The sequence below is a fragment of the Psammomys obesus genome, unplaced genomic scaffold (genome assembly GCF_907164565.1).
Source record: "Psammomys obesus unplaced genomic scaffold, mPsaObe1.curated_primary_1811, whole genome shotgun sequence".
Taxonomy (NCBI): Eukaryota; Metazoa; Chordata; class Mammalia; order Rodentia; family Muridae; genus Psammomys; species Psammomys obesus.
In genome coordinates, this window is record NW_026596057.1 from 3,938,568 (window position 1) to 3,951,705 (window position 13,138).

General features: G+C 45.0%; 1 pseudogene; it reads right to left on the reverse strand.

The window, feature by feature from the left end:
- Positions 1-1,686: 1,686 nt before the first annotated feature.
- LOC129689249 (protein salvador homolog 1-like) overlaps positions 1,687-13,138 on the reverse strand; it is a 53,008-nt pseudogene continuing 41,556 nt past the window's right edge.

The window sequence follows — 13,138 nt, forward strand, 5'->3', positions numbered from 1 at the left end:
AGACCACACCTCCGGCTCAGTCAGCTGAGACCTGAGATGGGAAAAGACACGCTATCCAGAGGATGGCTATGTAGGTCCTTAACAGACCCAAACGAGAATTCCTCGGAGGAAACCGTTGGTTGGGTGGTCATTTTGAAATATGGTGGGTGGGTCCTAGGGAGTCCTAGGCTTTGCACCTAGCTGGAGCTCAGTCTCCACATTTGGTCTGCTTTCCTCGTTTGCTGCTTATGGGGCTGGTACAAGTGAGTGCTCTCCGGTGAGCTATGATGCACCTCGTCAGGAAAATGACGTTGTGGTGCGACCTGCGTGTGGTGGTCAGACTCGCCAACGTGATGAAATTCAGCATTACTATGGAAACGAACCTCTAAGCACGTCTGGGAGGGGGTTTATAGAATAGGTTAAATGAAGTAAGATTTCCCACACAGCTGCGCTCGCTCTCTCTCTCTCTCTCTCTCTCTCTCTCTCTCTCTGATGGATAGCTGATCTGTGGTTGATTTCCTCCCATGGCAGGATGTTCATCATGGGAAAATGAGTAAGAGTTCAGAGAAAAACCTCAAAATTTTCTCTGTTAGCTTGGGTGGTGTGGTCAGGAAGTATGTCTGGAACCAAAGAATACTTGGGAGTTAGGATGATGGAGAAGGGTGGTGTGAGAGACACACAGTTTTCAGGTAATGTTTTGTGAATGATGGACTCACCGAGAGGCCTAGGGACAATAGTTAACCTGTGCAGCACTCACTCGGCACAGGTGACAATACACGAGCAGATCAGCTGTTGGAAACGTGCTGAGCGCTTGTGCAGTACTCTGGTTGTACACTGAGGGGCGCTAATCCGTAAAACCAAGGGTCAATTTTGTGGGTGAGTGTAAGTGTGCCCTCTGCTGGCCACATTGGGGAAAAGCATGGAGATTTTTTTTTTTAAAGCACCCGTTCTTTCTTTATCCCAATGTATTTCTCATTCATTCTCATATACAATTAAGTGCCATACTAATATCTGATGCACCAGTTTCTGTATTTTTTTGTGCTTAGGATGTTTCACCAAAATATAGCATATAAAGAGGAAAAAAATTGCAAAACACATTTTATATTTTTAAAAGAAATTCTGATAGTCACTTGGACCCATTAAGTAAGCTGAATGCATTCATTGAAAAACGGTCACAGTATTTTAGAACTTGGGATTGATGAATGCATTATTTATTTTAGTGGCATTTGTTTTAGAGTCAAGAAAACTGAAGCTTCAAGACATTAACATTTAATGTAAGGAAAACTGGAGAAAAGGTTAGTAAAATTGAGATTTCATTACTAATGAATTTGTGTGTTACATGTATGTATTGTGTGTATGTGTTTGTTTGTTTGTTCGTTCATTTTAGTAGCGAGCAGTGGCCACTGATTTGACCCACAAGAGGTAATTTAACTATTTATGTAGGGATTCACATTAGGATTAATTCAGAAGCTAATGGTTGAAGGTACGAACTGGCTGGGAGCACCAGGCAGTGAGATGGAAACGAACAGGTAGGAAGCTGATCCTAGACCTTCACAGGATTTTAGAGTAAGGAGCCCTGAAAAGCGCCAGGTACAGTTTGGAAGATGAAAAGACACAAGAGTGCTGCAGCACGGCAGGCGTGACTGAAGAGTTAGCAGACAAAACGCTTGCTCTTTAAAGACCTGAGGATTAGCAGGAAAAACGCAGTCATCTCCCGTGAGGACGCTCGTACTCATGACTGAGTAGGCAAGCATGGGGGAGGAGAAGCAGTTTTCCAGCCAGCGCCTTCAGCAGCTCCTTCCCCAGCGGTGATGAGGTACAGCGCAGGTTCCGCAGGTTCCGCAGGTTCCGAAGAGCCAACCTCAGCACTAAACGGTGCAGGTGGCAAAAAAGACTGGAATTCGGCGCCGGACTCACTCTCCAGTCTGTTATATGGCTGTTTTAACCAAAGCAGTTCAGGCAGCTTCTATTCTTTATAGTTTTCATATGCTACACAGGTAGCTTCAACCCCCGTTTGAACACCGTTTTATTTCAGGTCCCACTCACACCGGTCCTAGAACCTGAGCTGTGTCCAGGAGGAAGGCTTTTCCCTTTTTCCCATTCCCACTCATTCTAATGCAAACCAAGAAGACATTGGCGATATACACTTATGTTAAATAATTAAGCAGAGAATAGATAAATTTCAAGATTCAATCATAGGATCTATGACCCAAAGCCTTCCTGCTACTCTTTTGGGTTCATTGATTTTTGTCTCATTTGCTGTAATTATAAATTCTACAGCCATCTAGCAACCACGACCAAGGGCTTCACTAATGAGACAAGATTGGAGATCATCACTCAGAATTTATTGACATAATTTTGCTGGTAATGCCAACCGCAGGTTGTCTGTTTTAGGTTCGAGTAACAAGCGATAAAGGAAGCAAGGCTTGCTACAGATTCCTGGCAAGAGCTGTAATAATGAACAGTACAGGGAAGAGACGTTAAAATCGAATTATACTATCCAAGCTGTAATTATGGTGTTTACATGGGAATGAGCAATGGAAATGGTCACATTACATTTACGGAACATGGGTTAGGAATTAAGACAGCAGTGCAAGAAATTTTACAGTTTCATCAAACTGTAAAGTAAAACTGTAAAGGAAGCAAAGGAAATATTTTTTTTTTGTGCGCTGTATGCATGTGTTTGTGTGGGCATAGATTTGTTCAAGCTTGTATGTACATGTGGAGGCCAGAGTTCAAGTCCACATAACATCTTATTTTTGAGACAGGCTCTCTCGCTGTTTTATAGATCCCCATTCTGTTTGCCTGTTTGTCTCTACATAGTAGAAGAAGACAACCAACTCCTTCAACTTGTCCTCTGACCTCAACACATATACCATGGAAAACACACACACACACAAACCATTAAAGAATTAAAAAGTAATTTTAAAAGACTTTTAAACATATACTTTTATATGAGTCTGTATCTGGGTCTTTAGGGCATGATAGAAAAGAAACCAAACCTACCCTTTCTGCATCCAGTTGTCTAAATAAACACTAGTGATGTCAGGGAATACTTAAGTCAAAATTCACTCTATATGGTGAATCCTGTGTGAGGGATGAAAGAACCATGGGAACCTGTCTGTATCTGTGAACAGCTCACAGCATGATTGAAACCACAAGACTCTGTGTACATGAAGCAACAAACCCGGTCCGGAAAGCACAGAAATGCAGTAGCAGACTTTCATGGCCATCCGGGGAAGTTAGCATTCAGAAAGGGGTAAACTTGGGCCTCCCATTGATGATAAGCTTCGTCATGACTGACTCCACAATGATGTTGACCTCTTTTCTGTCTGCACAGCTGTAACGAACCCGGAGATGTGGTTGGGTTCTCGGGGGCTCGGCATCAGAGGGATCATATAACTTCATAGATAATCTGAGATTTCCGGCAGGAATGAATCGAGTTTGCTGTCTCTCTTATTCACCATGATACAGACCTAACTTTGGAGGTTTTCTCTGGCTTGTGTGCCCATACTGAGTACTGCTTGCAAGTACCAGACAAAGGAAACAGGGCCCAGAGAACTGGCCTGATTAAGAAAGGATGGAGTTAGGGGTGGATTCAATGATTCACTGCCCAAGAATAAAGCTCTGAGTTCAGATCCCCGGCACCCAGGTAAAAGCGAGTGCTGTGTATCTGTAAACTCCATGTAGGCGGAGAAACACAGGTCCTGGGCCGACCGAGTTAGACAAAACTGCAAATGCAAGCTTCAGTGAGAGACACTGCCTCAGAGACAAAAGCGAGAGGCAATGGGAAAGTACCTGAAATAAGCTTCTGGCTTCTGTGTGTCCATGTAGAGATGATCATAACCACTCAGACAGACACACACACACACACACACACAGAGAGAGAGAGAGAGAGAGAGAGAGAGAGAGAGAGAATAGACCCAGTCACATGAAGACTCAGGTGGCTATCAAAGCATCCCCCCAATCTCACAAACCACCCTGGCTCTGGTTTCCCTGCTCTATAACCTGGCCAGCTAAGTCTTAGAGGTGACCTGCCAATCACCCCTTCCACCTTTGTAGCTGACAGAATGGAGCTGTGATTCTAAGCCCCTCCCACTTCCTGCAGCAGTCCCTCCTGCCTAGGCCTGGCTCTCTTCCCCTCACCTGGAGTTTGCCCAATGTGGATCATCAAGAGAGATTGTTTGGCTGGCTGTCCCGATCACCCTCGACTGTTTGCCAGTGCTCGCTATGAGCACCACTTGGTGAACAGCGCTGGCTCCTCTCGTTCTGACTCTGTCTTGACAGATGGGCACCTGTAAAACCCCATTTGAAAGGTGTCTCCATTTAGGAGGGAGAGCTGGAGGGTGGCGGCTTTCCCTCCATCTCTCTCTAAGTCTGCTCCCCACAGCGTGGAATTTAACAGCCACTTCCGGAAGGCTGGACAGTGGCACAGCTGTAGCCAACAATCGCTTGGGCACTCTCCAACTAACACACAAATAAACGAGCACTGATCCGCTAGGCGTCAGGCGCTCTTCTACCCGCTTTACATACCCTAGGTTTCAAGTTTTAATGTCTGCCGGGGAGAAAGCACGCGGTCCGCTTAGGGAAGGGGTTAACCCGAATTGCCCCGACTGTTGTGTAATTAATAAACAGTGATTCAAAGTCCAAACACTTGATGTCAAAGTTATTGCCCCTTGACACCCCACTATCTCCCATTCGTTGTCAATTGATATCTCTCGGGCTTTTGCTTGCTAGGAGAGTTATAACTTCACTACCGTAAGATGTATTTTCTTTACTGTTGATTGCTTGCTGAAGCAAACAAACTGTTATAATAGACAAAGGCAAAATATGTATTCTCCCAAGCACATTCATAAATATTTATGACAGAATGCCTCTGTGCAGTGCTTTTCTTCCATGTAATTGATAAATCACAAAATAGAGGGATGTGAAATCAGAAATATTTTTCAATCAAACTCTATTTCCCCAATGTGAAAATGTTTATCATCTCAATGCACTTTAAATGTTTGAATAAAAGAATTTCCCGTTCGCAGCCTCTCTTTGAAAGATTCATGCTCTACACAGCCAGCTCTCAATTTCTGTCTCCCAGATGGAGTTGGAAGTAATGATCACAGAAAACATACTTTAGCACTGTCAAATATCTGAGAAAAATCTAACTCCACCAGTCTCATTGAGATTATTAGGGCTGCCCATCCGTATTTCTCTGTTCTCTTTCTGATCACACAGAAGGATTTATCTTCCCCATCACCTCGGAAGCCAGGCACGATGCTGTTCATTGGCCACATAAATGCAAGCAAGAGTGACCTATTTTACCCTCCAGTCACATCTCCAAGACATAGTAGATGCCTTTGCTCTCACTGCTGAGACAACTGAGGGACACCTTTAGCCTAAGCCCCTGAGTGATTCTAATGAGCACATAATAGCCTTGGCGTGTGGTATAAGCTTTGCTGGGAGACACAAGTATGCGGGGACTTTCATTCCCATAACATAACCCGGAATATACTGGTAAGCTGATATGAGGGTTATTTACATCTCGTATGTTCCCTTCACATTTTACCTGTGTAACTACAGTTTTTATGTGGATGTAATTATAGTATATGATACATTTTTTTTTTGGTGCTAACCTTTCCAAAATGTTATGCTACGTACATTGCCATAGTTTTCTCATAGACAATGTATTTATCATTTTACTGGTTGTATAATGCCCTGTCAGACCAGCCTAGAATTAATTATTTGTTATTACTTAACTTGTTTTTGTTTTGTTACAAATTATGAAGTTATGTTTTTCAGACATATATAGCTTAATTCTTTCTCTTTTTTAAAGCATTTTGTTGAGTCTTTGCGAGTTTCACATCATGCACTCCTGTCTCGTTCATTTCCCCAGCCCCACAGGTCTGTCCTTTACCCTTGGAACCTCCCCTCCCCCTCAAGATAAAACACATACACACACACGTAAACGAAACAACAACAGAAAACAAAGCATAGAAGACATCTCAATGGTGGAAGCTGTAGTTTGTCACAGGGTGTCCCACAGATAACCCCTCTGCCCACACATCTTCACTAGTAAATGTTCATTGCAGTGGGTCATCAGTCTGGCTCAAGATCTCTGGCTTCTGTGACATCAATATCAGATCCTCATCGGCACTCTTCCTGGTTATTCTGTTGTTGCGCTGTGTCATGGAGTTCCTGCAGCTTTGAATCGGCAGGACCGGCCCTTTTCACACATCACAGACGATTTGGGGGTGGGCCAACACAGAGCTCTGGATCTGTGCCTGGGTGGTGGCTATGCTGGTCAGCCCCACTGGCTCTCTCTCCTTTATCCATACCACCAGGGTGAGCTCTCTGGCACTACTCAGGCTAGGCCACCCAATGCTGCCACCAGCAGGAGGCAAGGTCAGCTCTCCTGTTCTCACGCCCTTGGGGCCAGCTCACCCTCACCCAGGCCTCCAGAGCCAGATCCACTGTTCTGCTCAGTCAAGGCACAGACTCTCTCCCAAGTGCTGCAGACTGTCAGGGGCTGGGCCAGCTCTCCTGCTCTCATATCCTCAGGGCAAGTTCACTCATTCCTTGCAACAGGGCATCTCCCCTCCCCAACCCCCCAGTCTCACAGCAGAGGAGTAGCAAGCCCTTCTCTCCCTTGCTCATGCTTTTGGGACTGGCTCACCTGTACCTCCTCGACCATTGTCAGCTGTGCTGCCCAGGTTAGGTGGAAGACCTGATCTCCCGAGTGCTGCAGCCAGGGAGGGACAGGGCCAGCTCATTGGCCCTCATGATCCTAGAGCCTGACACAGGTGGTGAGGGGCGAGGGAGGAAGGTATCACCCCTACACTCACGCCACCTCATGGCCGAAGAGCTGTGGGGCCAGCTCCCCTGTGTTCTTGAACTCAGGGCTGGCTCACCTGGGTCCCCAACTCCAGGATCAGCTCTGCTGTGCTTTTCAGGCAAGGTGAAGGACTCACTCTGCACCCGGTGAGGGGCAGGGCTAGCTCTCCTGAGCTCATGACCCTGCGGGCAGCTTTCTCTGCTGCTGGAGGTGTGTGTGTCGGGGTGGGGTGGGAGCCAATGACACCTCTGTGCCAGTGCCCCCTCATAGCAGAGGAATGGTGGGGTCAGCTCTCCCACACTCAAACCCTTGGAGCCAACTCACCGAAACTGCCATTAGGGCCAGCTCCACTGTGATGCCTAGTAGAGACACAGGGCTTGCTTTCCCTAGTGCTGCTGCTGCTGCTGCTGCTGAGAGGTGGAGCCAGCTCCCCAGAGCACCAGAGCCAGTGAGGGGCAGAGCCAGCTCTGCACAACCCTGGACATGCACGTGGTCCCCTGCAGCTGCCCTGACCAGGGACACCACATTCTCTAGTGGTCATATGAGCCACAGACATCAACACGAACCCCTGCCACTTCATAGCCACAGACTTAGACCTGGCCTCCAGAGGCAGATTCAGCTAGGACCTCACTATGCCCCCAGGTGGCAGGGCTGGCCTCTCAAAACAGGCTGCTCCTCTCCACCCTCAAGTCTCCAGTCCCATCTTCATAATGCTCAAGTGGCTCCGCTTCCCATCTGACTTGCTCATTGTGGTGACCCCTGTTACAGTCTGGCCATGCAGCTGGCAGGCCCCTGGATGGCATCCTCTCTCTGTGCTGTGTGGTCTGGCAGCAAGTGGGTGTCTCTGGTCCTCCTGTGCCATGCTCAGGAGGGCAGGTCTGTGGATGGCATGGTGGTCCACAGGTCTCTGCCTGTCCTTCTCCTCCTGTGCTATGCTGCCTGGATTTTATTTTTATGAGTCCTAGGCATAAGACAGCTTTGACCACCAAGCCAGGCAACAAGAATGCCTGGGATGAACAAAGGACCACCATCTGCTCTGCCCCTGACTGATAGGACAGCACAACCAACAGGTGTCTCTTTTCTTTGCCCATTGTGTGTGTGTGTGTGTGTGTGTGTGTGTGTGTGTGTGTGTGTTTGTGTAGGGGGATTGGGAGGGATTGGGAGAGTGCTTAATTCTATTTAAAAAATACTTCTCAGGGGGGTGGATACAAAGTGAATAAAGTATAATTAATAAAAGTTTTTAAAAAGCTAAAAAGAAAAAATACTTCTCAGGATAAAATAAAAGAATTTTCTTTTTTACTTTAAATTTTGTAGTCAGGTATTTTACAGCCAAACTCACAGACCTTTTTTTTCTGGATATTTGCACAAGAATTTTAGTGATAACAAAACTGAAATATTTCCATTATGTTTTATTTTTTCCGTCCTTTCATATCATATGACTAACTATGCTGAGACATAATGTCAGAATGTTTTTTTTCCAAAAGATCCAGACATTGATTACAGAAAAAAAAAAAACTTGAGCCAAAGGTAGTTGTATATACCTATAATATCTGTCTCCTAAGAGGCAGAAAGAACACAAGCTGGAGGATAGCCTGGGCTACATAGCAGCTTCTAGGCTATCCTAGGCTCCATAGTGAACTCCTACTAAAAATGATATTTGTTTATAGAATTTTGTATCTGCTATAAATAGTTTAAGGTTATACAAGTTAGTGTCCCACAAGTAGATGGGTCGCTCTAGCCAAGACTCAACTGACAATGTTTCACCCTCTCTCTGAACCAGAGACTGTTTTTTTGGTTGATGGTGAGCATGTTTACATGACATTAATCCTTAGGAAAAGCAGACTGGTCACCCTGCCAGAAAACACAATCACTCTGCTTATTCAATTCATTTTGACAAATAAGGCAATTTTATTTCTTCTAACGCATAGGCAGTATGTCTGAGATTGTTGTCTGTTTTCGTGCTCCCACTATTTCCTAATTTGTCTAATGCTGCTTTCCTAGACATTTGGTGGTTTTTAGCTATTACCCCATAAATACTGCATAGGATGATGCACTCTACACAAACATCTGAAACATTCAGAGACACCTTTACCTACTGCTAAATTTTCTCTTCTCTTCTTTCTTTCTTTCTTTCTTTCTCTCTCTCTCTTTTCTTTCTTTCAGCTTCTCTCTCTTTCTGTCTTATCTCACTCTTCAGTTGGATTTCCCTCTGCGTTTCAAGGATCAAGAGACAAAAGCAACAGCTAGATGGTAAAGGTGAAGTCTGCACAAAGATGGGAAACATGGACGTAGGAATGCCAATCACAGGTAAGACCCTGAGCGGCACTATCAGATCAGCACTGGCTAACTGATGAGGGAGAGGCAAGCTCACGGTTGGCAGTGCCATGCGTAGGCGGGTGGTCCTGGCTGGATGCAAGAACGTAGATGAGCACGCTGAGGAAGCAGCCAGCGAGCAGCACCCCTCCGCCATCTCTGCTTCAGTTGCCGCCTCCAGCTTCCTGTCCTGGCTTTTCTTGATAGTGGAATGTAATCTCTAAGTCAAATAAACCCTTTTCTCCCCCCTCCCGCCCCCAAGTTCCCTTTTGGTCAGTGTTATATCACAGAAACAGAAGCCAACCGAAAGAGCATCGATCTGATGAAATATAATAGACAATATTATAAAATATGTTATTGCAGGAGAAACTAAAAAGATTTTAAGGTCATTTTTTGAAGTGAGAAATTGTATGCCTGGTCATAAGAAGCTATTATTTTGAGAAATAGAAGACATTTTGTGCTGTAAAGCAATTTTCATAGATAAAGGCTATGCCACTTAAAGGCCCCATTACAATTTAGTTTTATGCAGATCAGTTACTGCCATCAACTACAAGGCACGGGATCTACCCGCTATCAGGCTAGAGTTCAAGCCTAGGATTACATCATTGTCACTTGAAGATAAATTATACCATTTTTCCATACGTGTTTCACAGATAAAATGAATGTACCAATACCCACCTTGAGGCCCAACATAAAAGCGTACACTAAAAAAAAATAGTCTATAAGGGGCCAGCAAGATGCTTAGGTGGGTGAAAGTGCTTGCTGTGTAAACCTGACAACCTGGGCATTGTAAGGAGCCTGAATGAGATGAGAAGAGTCAGTTGCTGTGTTGGGAAAATACTGAGTGATCCTGGGAGAGAGAAGACGGGGGCCCTTGACATGGTGACATGTGTGGGCAGGAAAGGGGAAAAGCAAGCAATTTTTGACATTTTCAATCGTTTTGGCTCTGAAAGAAGATAAGAGATTAGGTGGTGAGTTGATGAGAGAGAGAGGTGTGTGTGTGTGTGTGTGTGTGTGTGTGTGTGTGTAAAATGACACCTGGGTGAGTATATGACAAGGCACACATATGGACATCAGAGGACAACTTTGTGGAGATGCTTCTCTCCTCTTGCCTTTTTGTGGCTTCTGGGGACTAAAGCTGGGTCCTCAGGCTTGCTGGGCATGTGCTTCATCCTCTGAGCCACCTTACCACCCCTGATGGGAATCATCCAGCAGAGGGTGGACTTTCAGTGTGGTTTTAATTAAGTAGTGAGTGATACCTACTTTACTGGATAAAATTCAGCTCAGTTCAGTTCTACAAATATTTCTGGAGGCTCTAGGTAAGACAAAGCACCATCTTACACAAGGTACATTTGTGAGCAACACAGTAAAAAGGTCAATGTCTTTGTCTAGGCGTGACAGGTTAGTAAACTATATGGCACATAAGAAGATAAATACAGCAGAAAATTTAGGATTGACTAAGGAGCTATAGAAGTAACCGAACATGGCCTTTAGTCTTAGATAGGGTGCTTAGTTAGAGCAGGACTTGCCGAGAAGGAGAGGAGTCAGTATTCCAGGAAGTCTGACAGACAGCACTCTATAGCAGCTATCAGGAGGACATCAAACAACTATGCAAACAACTATTATTTGACTCTGGCTCCCTAGGGAGATAAACAGTGAGGCCAGGAGGGTCCAACTGGTTGGATTCAGGTTGAAAAGAAAACGAGGAGGCACTGTCCTGGCTGTGATTTAAGACGTGCGGGAGAAGCTTGTTTGGGTGCCAGAGATGAGGAAGAAGACCGAAGGAAGGAAGACAAAACTCCTTCCGCAGCCGTTTTATCTCTACACTGCTCGCGTTTCCCGGCTGGAGCTCTTGAGCTGGGCACCTGCCGCATCCCTCACACAGGCATGGCTGCCCCCCACTTCCTCTTCCGGGCACAGCGGGCCTGCTCATTGCTTGGTTGACATCCCTGAAATACTTCAGCAAGACCTGGGAGATGCTGCTCCAAGGACGCCGGAGCCGCTAGAAAACTGACTTGAGCTCTTTGCACGGACCGGAATCAACCAGAAGCCACTGGATTTGTCAGGACCGCTTTCCCCTGCTTCACGGCTGGCTTCACTTTTTCTCTCAACCTAAGTTTCAATAAAGGGAGTGCTCTTCGCTATGAGGAGCTGTGTTAAGATGCATGTTCCACGTGGCTCTGTGTGGGCCTGAGAATCTACAATTCTAAGAAACCTACGTAGGTGCTTCATGTCTGGGGCAAGTCTGAGTACCAGAGGGCTAGCCTGGCCTCTTCTTCAGCATATTTGCACGGAAATGAAGGAAGATGCTCAGAGACGCTCAGATCAAGTACCATCTGTGTATACCCGCCTTGAAAAATCACCTTTCATACTTCTGTTTCTGACCTCTTTAAGGTTTTATTTTTTTGAGCGTATTTTTTCTAATGGACATAATTGGTGCTGTAGTTTCACAAAACTACAGATTTTTTTGTTTTTAATCTGAAATACATGGCCTGATACCTCTGCCTCTCTCTCTGGCTTTCTCTCTCTCTCCCTCTCCCTCCCACCCTCTCTCTCTTTCTAGCAGATGGGGACTGTTGCTCAAATAAGATGCAAGGCCTGCCTCCTCACCCCCCCCCCCCCCAGCCACTGCCTTGATAGCTGGGCCTGCAAGTGTCTAGATTCTCTTGTCTGGTAGAGAATTAGGTTTATGTATTTATTGTTCAGGGGTTATCCACACCTATATAGAAAGATATATTGACTGTATCTTTAAAAGTACAGAAAAGGCTATTCAGTTTTGGAAAGACTGAAAACATTTTTCGAGTACATGTGTTTGTGTGTCTGTGAAGGAATGAATATGCGTGTATACGTGTAGGTGTCCGTGTTGTCCAGAAGAGGTCACTGAATCCTATGGAGCTAGAGTCATAGGCAGCCATAAGATGCCTAACATGGGTGCTGGGAAACAGACTCAAGTCATCTGTAGGAGTAGCACATGCCTTTAACCACCAAGCCATTGCCCCAGCTCCAAGGCATTCAGCTTTAAAAACCAGAGCAGGAGTAAGAAAATAAACCATGAAGAAATCAAAAAGAAGAAAATGATAAAGGCAAAGAAGAAGACAGAAGAAATTTAGAGTTACTGACAGGCCTTGGAAATTTTTAAATGTGTCCATTTGAAAATAATCAAAAACCAAGTAGTATGAAAAACATTTTAAAGAGAATATTATGTGGGATACTGTGAAGACTGAAAGAATTGAGGGTGTATAAAACCTCGTGGAAAGGCACTAGTTAGTAAGTTAATTTCCAGATGCAATTTTTTCAAAGGACTGTGGGGGCTGGAGAGATTACTCAACAGTTAAGAACATTTGCCACTCCAGTAGACCCAAGTTTGATTCCCAGCACCCACATACATGGCTCACAACTTTCTGTGACTCCAGCTCCAGGAGACTTAATGCCCTCTTCTGGTCTTTGAGGACACACACACAGCACACAATCATATAAACATATAGAAATACACATAAATAAAAACAAATCTTTTAAGAGGGAGTGAAAACTGCAGTGGAAGACATGGAACACTTCCATATAAGTCAAGGAGCCCTTGTAAGTCTCAGAAACAGCATAGTCTGTTGTTATTTCCCTTGGTTACCTGCTGTAACTACATCATAAGACTCTGTTGCCAAAAACACCACACAGGGGTTGCAGGAAATAGAAAAACCAATCTTAAACCAACCAGGAAACGTACTCTTTGCTGGCTAGCTTCTGAAGTGCCAGGAGCTACTATGAAGGCTACTGGGGGAGAAAGGGCATTGGTGGTTTTATCCAGTGCTGGACCCTGCACACTGTGATACTGGCCTGCCTGGCAAAATACTTCCACTGGCACGGTAAATGGTCTTAGTGTTACAGGTTAACAGCTCCTTTCTAATTGGATTGAAGCCTGTTGCACAGTGGGAAATCCGTGCCTTGTACTGTAGACACTATTAAAAGCCCATTTTAAATGAGATTTTCTTTTCTTTTCTTTTCTTTTCTTTTCTTTTCTTTTCTTTTCTT